Raw genomic sequence first — 9,125 nt, forward strand, 5'->3', positions numbered from 1 at the left:
GCCATCATTGTCGTATTCAAGTGCTTCCCTTTAAGGACTGCTATACGTGGTATCCAAAGAAACAAGACCAAAACACCCACTACGAAACACCACATTACGCCACAGCAATCGACCACCACAGCAGCTGCGAATTGTCGTCCATTGTTAAAACTCAAGCAACAACAATGAAGCTATTAATGCCATCACTGTATCTATAACATGAACCACGCTTAAATTAATGACTTCTATTAACCTCCATTATAATCATATATATATATATATATATATATATATATATATATATATATATATATATATATATATATATATATATATATATATATATATATATATATATATTACTCTACCTCTGGTATTTGAGGACTCTTTTTTCCACCTTGTTGCACATTTCATGTGCTCACTCCGGTATATATATATATATATATATAGATTTATTTCTAGACAAAAGTTAAATGTTTTATTTATGCTAGGAAATACAATTCCTATGAATAATGTAAAAATATATCAGTAAGTCATCTGGAAAATAACACGATTAAAAACGAAGCGACGAGTATGGATTTGTAGACATGTTGCTCAGTTTTAAGCTATCATTAACTCATCGCTTAAAAGCTAGTATCAATGTTGAACGATTTGTAATAGTGTTTGTATGTGGTATGCAAACAATATAGGAAATTCATTGGGTTAGAATAAATATTTGACATATTAATTTAGCTGAATCTTACAATATTACGTCTAAAAATTTCGTGCCCATATCATTTGACAATCACCGGACAAGGCTGGCTGGTTAAGTTAATTCTTATATTGACCATTGTTGTTCGAGCTGGCCAAATCGTTAGCACGCCGGACATGGCGCTTAGCGGTATTTCGTTTGTCTTTGTGCTCTGACTTGTATAAATTTCCATTAAAAGACACCCATCTTCCTGGAAATTATGAGGGAACAAATTTCAGATCGTGTGAATCTTCCGAAACTCCTCGCTCCCACCCCCTCGGAAAATTCCTTCCCATAAATCCCTATATGCTCTGAAACCACATCTATGCGGAATTTGTAGAAAATTTTGTTAAAAAGTATCCGTTTTCTGGATGTTACAAGGCAACAAACTTGGTGGGACGAATGCATCTGTAGTAATGCCCCTTTATACGATTTTTCATTTCATATTTATTTCATTCATTGTTTGCAATGTTCACTCTCCTCACCCCCTCTCTCTCTCTCTCTCTCTCTCTCTCTCTCTCTCTCTCTCATACACACACTGCAAAGCTTACAGATGGGTTACTGAATTGAAATCTCTATGTTGCTTTGAGGAGAAGGTAAGACTTGACAAACTTCCCCCCGCGACGTTGTTGGACTACCGTGATATATATATATATATATATATATATATATATATATATATATATATATATATATATATATATATATATATACATATATATACACACATACAAATATTTACATATATATATATATATATATATATATTCAAAGAAAGTTAGAGGTTGTGAATCCAACCAACTAAGGGACAATATCTATCCAATATATTGCTGGTAGAATGCCCAATTAGTAATACACAAGTGTTTTTTTTATTGCATAGCAATTACATTACCAAGTGTAATTAATGGGTGAGAGTAAAGAGTTATTTTACCATCAATTTATAGAGCAATAAGAAAATGGAGGGGATCAATAGGTGGTATTCATCAACTTATAGACATTATATTATGTCAATTTATTTATTTACTAAAAGGACAATTATAACAATATACATACGACATATACATATTATGCTTTACATATATAATATATAAAATATAAAATATCAGTAATTATTAAAATATAAAATATAGCAATACAAATTGGGATAATCCCAATTTCTATTGCTATATGTTATATATCTTTATAATTACTGATATTTTTATATTTTATATATTTTATATGTAAAGCATAATATGTCATACACGTATGTATATTGTTATAATTGTCCTTTTAGTAAATAAATAAATTGACATAATATAATGTCTATAAGTTGATGAATATCACCTATTGATCCCCTCCATTTTCTAATTCTCTCTCTCTCTCTCTCTCTCTATATATATATATATATATATATATATATATATATATATATATATATATATATATGTGTGTGTGTATATATATATATATATATATATACTTATACCTATATATAGAAATATATTATATATATATGCCTGAACATATATACTGATATATACATATGTATATATATATATATATATATATATATATATATATATATATATATATATATATATATATATATATATGGGAGAATGTACGAAAAAACAACAACAGACGAGGACAGGTGGTGTAAATAACAAAAGGATGTATTAGTATGAGTAACAAAAGGATGTATATATATATATATATATATATATATACATATGTATGCATATCTATCTATCTATACACACATCTGTGTGTGTGTGTGGTATGTACAAGTATAGAGGGCATGTGAAGGAAGTGCAATTGATTACAGTAATAAAAATTTTCTGCTCTATTTCCTCACAACAACGGAACGATTGTTTGCATTAATGAACGGATTCACGGAAGCATAAAAGCGGCAACCTTGTCCAAACCTGTGGTTCATGGTGCATACACTGTTGTCATAAAGGCAACGCATCCAATGTGCGAGTAGAGATCGATAAAATAAATAAAAATTTGACATAAGTCCTTGGATCGATGCAATCGAAAAAAGAAAACAAAAGAAAACCCTTTAAATATATGTGTGGCAAAATGGCCGCTTCTCAATTCAGCGAATGTGTGAAAGCATAAGGTTGTTATGTCAGACAAATTCGTCTTGAAACCAAAGATGGTCGTTTTGCTTCTAGCGCCCGCTTAAATGACTTGTCATAAAACAAAATATGTCACTTCCATTATAACTTTGAAAAAATGGCTGTTAAAATCGAACTGCACTCTTCAAGATTTGCACTAAGAATAAGGTGAAGGTAAAATTACTACCTGCTTTTATAACAAGTTGATGCAGGTAATTTATCTCTCTCCCCTCCAGCTTTTAGTTCATGCAATTGAAAATACTGCATTACTTAAGGGATGGCCCAGTCAATATAAAGAGATGATTAGCAGCTTTCTTTATTATAGTACAGATGTAACTAATTCGGGGAAAGATTGCTTTTATTATTCACACATCGAATGCGGTGAGCTGGCAGTATCGTTAGCACGCTGGTATTTTGCCCGCCGCTGCGTTTAAAGTTGAAATTCCGCTGAGGTTGACTTTCCCTTTCATCCTTTCGGGGTCGAAAAATTAAGTTCCAATTACATACTGGGGTCGAGCTACTTGACTGGCCCCCTCCCTTAAAATTTCAGGCCTTGTATTATTCAAACATCGTCACTCTCGTAATGCAACACTTTGTAATTTTGGTTAAAATTGAAAGTGTGAAACTATTTTCCCTTTCTAATGAAACCTTGTCGTTGTAGAGCAGTATTTTTCAAATACCTAAAGCTAGTTGTTGAGATAACGTAGAAAATATGTAAATGAAAATAAAATCTATTTGGTAGCCTAATAATTACTGTATCTTTTGATACCCATGCGTCAAAATCGGCAGCTCAGTTTTCGAATGCATAAGGAACACATGCACACACACAAAGTCTCTTATATATATATACATATATATATATATATATATATATATATATATATATATATATATATATATATATATGTGTGTGTGTGTGTGTGTGTGTGTGTGTGTGTGTATGTATGTATATATATATATTATATATATACGTGTGTATATATATATGTGTGTGTATATATATATGTATGTATATATACATATATATGTATATATATGTATATAGAGATGTCTATATATATATATATGTGTGTGTGTGTGTGTGTGTGTGTGTGTGTGTGTGTGTGTGTGTGTGTGTGTGTATAAAGTAATGTTTGTTGCCACCTCAACATGGTTAACACAACACAATATCTGTGTCCGATATATTGCGCGCAAGGGATCGAACACCGCCCATTTAGTGGTGGCAGGACCAGTAGACCAGGATTGGTTTCAGGGTCTTATCCTTCCTCAGTACTGGACACATATATCTTATATGTAGCTTATCTGCGTATCTAGATTCAGCGATAATTAGTTATAACACTGAATTCCAATTCAATGTCCATGATGTTTAGAATCGCCATCTATTTTGGAGTGTGTCTGGTCATGCGTTAGCTTTATAATAAAGAAGCACCGATAATTTCCATGATTCATGTAAAAACATGTAATGAGAAACTGGTGAAAACTGTTCATTTCAACGTCTCAACGTCTGTAAGGTCAATGGAAAGAGTTGGAGGCCAGTGTGTTTGTGGCTTTATTTGTCATAAAATGCAGAAAAAATCGCTTAATATATCAAGTATAAATTGTTAAAATTGATTTGTGTGGTTCAGATCTATGTACTCATTGCACCAACTTCGTTGATGAATTTGAATGCATTTCTATAATAGATGCTTTAAATGGAGCGACGTGAAACAGCAACATGAAAAGATCCAGTCTCCTGGCATTAATACTATAACGTCACCATCACAAAAAAGCGCAGCAACGACATTACTAACATCGGAACGACTTCAGAAGCTATTCAGCTGTATTTTCCGTATGCTTAGTGAAGCGCATGTCTCAATTAAATCAAGGACATATTTCTACATAACGATCAAAAGAGAAGCTTTGAAAATCTTTACGCTTTCATTTTAGTGGAGAATTACTGGCATTATTAGCAAACAAGCTTTATCTGATGGGATGGTAGTGCTAGCAGTGGACAGTCTCTGGGTTTTATTCATTTATGGACATACCTGAATCTGTGGACAAATCTGTAGGTAATGGAGGGAAGTATTGACAGACGAAGACAGCAAGGCGGGCAGAAGAAAGTTCTATCAACCCTTCACATAATGAACTAAAGTGTAGTGTCTACGTTCAACCTCAGTGGAAGTAAGTATTTTTAAATATCTTATAGTATTTCGTGTGTGCACCTATGTGTTATGTTTAGGGTGTGTAAGGATTAAGATCAAATTGTGTGCCTCTGCGTGTGTGTGTGTGTGTGTGTGTGTGTGTGTGTGTGTGTGTGTGTGTGTGTGTGTGTGTGTGTGTGTGTTGTGAAAAGATAGAGAGTTTGCGCTGTTTCCATAAGGCCTATCTTCATAAGGTCTAGCTACCATCTAGAGGTCTCCCTCATTGGCAAATAACCTGCGACCATATTTAATGGCACAAATGATGCAGAACCACCTTACACGCGTCACCATTTCAGCAGCGGTCATTCAGGTAAAAATGTCTTTTGTGAATTGACATTTCAACCTTGGACACCATCAAAAATACTTTTATAAAGAACATTACAGAACCGGTTTCGATCCTTGAGATCTTTTCAACAGTAAATATGAATAATAGATTTTTGAAAAATTATTGAAAAATTAAATTTTGGTAAATTTAAAAGAAAAGTCTTTCTAAAGACATATTTGTATAGTATTCAAGTAACAGCGGCATTTTTCTTGTTTCTGCCTGTCTCTGTCTCACTTGTTAACTCTTGTGGGTTCGAAGAAGGAGTGCTATGATAGTAGCAGAGTGTTAATTGGTTGGGTGTCCTGACATTGACCTGTTGATGGACGTAGTGATCTGTATTGTTTATAATGTTTGCGTGGGTGTTATTCTAGACAGCAGTAGTAGTACTAACATAAGGGAGGAGGTGGTGGAAAGGAAGAAGAAGATGACGGAGAAGATGAGGGATGGGGGGGGGGAGAAATAGTAAAATGCAGAATAGTGTGATAGTAACTAGTCGAGTGAGTAGTGATTGGGGTTGTTTTTTTGTATATTTTTTTATTTTTTATAATTCCTTGCGTATCGATTTGGAGTTTATCATTTTTAATATTTGTGTGTGTGTGTTTTATTCTAAGGTCGTGGTAGATATGTCATTCGTTGTAGATGCATACAGAAGGGGTCTGTATTTTGTGATGAAGAGAGATTCTTTACTTATTCTTTGGCTGTAGGATGTATCGTCTCTGAATTGATAGCGGGGAAAGATTCTGAAACTAGGATTTTTATTATTGGTGCAAATATCGATGTGTTGGCTGAATGCTATTTTTGTTTTGGGGAATTTTTATTTGGGATTTGTGCAGAGCCATCCGTTGACGCAGGCTGTTTTTTTTTTTTTTTGTTTTTTTTTTGGCCCATGTACTGCTCTTGACACCCAGAGCAGGTCAATGCGTATATCAGGTTCTCCGAAGTACATGTGAAGTTGCTTTTCACTTTGAAATTTTGTCCCTGTTTGAAGGAGAACTCTGATCCCTCAATTAGATTGATGCATATTCCACAGTTGGGTCTACCGCATTTTTTTTACACCCCACAACACTCCAACTACAACGAAATGAAAGAAGACATCGCGGAATTCTGTAGAAAATTACGACTCGCTGAGGAGTTATACGACAAATACAATGAGGACGAATCATTGGTTCGTAATAGAAGTAACTACACCCCATCAAAAGGTAAGAACAAAACTCTTAATCATTTCTGTGAACACATCTGGAATCACCCATATCAACATATACACAAACAAAAGCACAAACCAAACTTCAGCAAAAAAGAATGGGCTGAGCTAAACAAATTAAAAGATGACAAAACAATAACAATCAAAGAGGCTGATAAAGGGAGTGCAGTCGTCTTAATGGACACAGTGTACTATATAAAACTTTAGTATTATCCATGTTAGAAGACACAACAATAATTTCCGAAGTAAAGTCTCGATTCCAGACGCAACCTACCGACTTTTACAGACGAGGTCTTCACAGCATAAAGCGATGGTAGCCGTGTATCACCATTGGCAGTGGTTATGTAGAGAAGGAACTATAATTATGCTTATGCCAAGTTTCGTTTACCACAATCCTTGGGAAGTGGTTCAGTGGAAAACTTTAATGAACACCCTTCGCGTGTATATATATATATATATATATATATATATATATATATATATATATATATATGTGAGAGGGATAACTCCCTTGGCAAACAGGACACAGTCGTGTGTCGATAAGCCAGCTGGAGGAGATGTCCTCCTGGGGCTAAAAGCAACAGTAACATCCACCCCTAGGGGTCAGCCACACTTAAGTGGCAATATACTACACTTTATCGTGCAGTTACTGTTAATACTTCATTTAGAGAATTAACATTGCTTGTTTTCACCTTTTCAATATCAGTGAAGAATGCCACTGGAAAAGAAGATATAAGATTTGCCAGGTTTTTCTCTCTCACCAAGGTCATCGGCTGTCGAACGCCGACGAAGGGAAATAACCCTGAAATCCGGATACGTTCGTGCTGCTGGCCGTGGTGAGAGGGATAACTCCCTTGGCAAACAGGACACAGTCGTGTGTCGATAAGCCAGCTGGAGGAGATGTCCTCCTGGGGCTAAAAGCAACAGTAACATCCACCCCTAGGGGTCAGCCACACTTAAGTGGCAATATACTACACTTTATATATATATATATATATATATATATATATATATATATATATATATATATATATATAAAATAATATTAGGGACAAAATCCAAAATTACAGGTAAAAACTCAATCAAAATCAATTTATAAAAAATCTAAATTAAATTGAGCTTTATAGATAAAATATATATAAAATATATAGTTTTAGGGAAAATAACCAAGTTTCAAGAACTCATCGAGGAAAATCCACTATCACATATAGAAAAATTAACAATTAAAAACACAATAAATGAGTATAATATAAAACAAAGTAAATATCATAAGATAAAGATAACTCATCGATGAGTTCTTGAAACTTGGTTATTTCCCTAAAACTATATATTATATATATATATATATAATTTTTCAAAGTAAACTATGTAATCGTTACCAATATAGCAGGAGATTTCACCGCAAAAAATCTAAATTAGACTCCTTGGGAATCGTTCTCCTTAATGGACTTAGTTTTGAGAGGGACAAAAATACTATTGAGCCACTTAACGCTAGACTTAATATGGAAGAAATCTAGAAATACGGTATTGATCTCCAAATTTTGATTTTTTGTTTTATTTATTTATTGTTTGTTTGTTTGTTCTAAAAGATTGTTCTAAAAGGTTATTCCCCGAAGAAGTGTATGGCAACTTATATGTTGGACTTAAACTTGACGGTCAAATATAGCTTTATACAGAAATGTTGACATAGGAATAAATAACATTGATATGGATATTAGCGTCAAATCTCTTTCTTAAATGTAAAGATTTAAAACTTTGGATATATATATATCTCTTTCCTTTCCCGAGCGTCCAATAACACTATCCGTATCACGTCCCCACTTTGTTGTTTTTTTGTTATTGTTTTTTTGTGGTTTTTTGAAACTATATATATATATATATATATATATATATATATTAAATATATACTTTTATAAAACAAATTTTACAAAATATATAGTATCTGTTAACAGTCTTAGCAAAAAGCTCACAGGTGAGTTTTTGTATATATATATATATGTATACATGTCTTTTAAGAGACATGTATACATATATATATATATATATATATATATATATATACAATAGAAAATATAGACAAATACGTTTAATTAGATTAGTGGGTTTAAATACTTGTTGCTATCCATAGTTGTGGTAAACTTCCGTTGGATTTCCTTCAGGAATTTTACAGTGGTGGTTAGGGTAATAGTATTAACTAATAGGAGATGGATTTCGTATTAGACGTTTAAGTATAACATATGTTTCGACCCATCGGTCTAGGTCTCTACAGGTACATTGATAAAGAAATCTCACTAAAGACGTTTTATGTCAGCTGGCTTGTTATCTACCCATCTAGTTCGAGAATGGATAAAATCCAAAAGTATTATAGAAACGCAAAAAAGTTCAAATATGAACGTGGTAAGCATTCGTTCCAGTTTAGATAAAATGACGTAATCAGCTTTCGTTGTCGTAACAGCTTAAGAGAAAAAGAAGGTAGGTGAACGGAAGATCAATACTTAGACAAGTAGTTTCGTGTTCGTGCATATACACACATCCATACATATACATACATACATACATACATACATACATACATACATTCATACATACATACATACATACACATACATGT

The sequence above is a fragment of the Octopus bimaculoides genome, chromosome 28, assembly GCF_046866305.1.
Source record: "Octopus bimaculoides isolate indiv1 chromosome 28, ASM4686630v1, whole genome shotgun sequence".
NCBI lineage: Eukaryota > Metazoa > Mollusca > Cephalopoda > Octopoda > Octopodidae > Octopus > Octopus bimaculoides.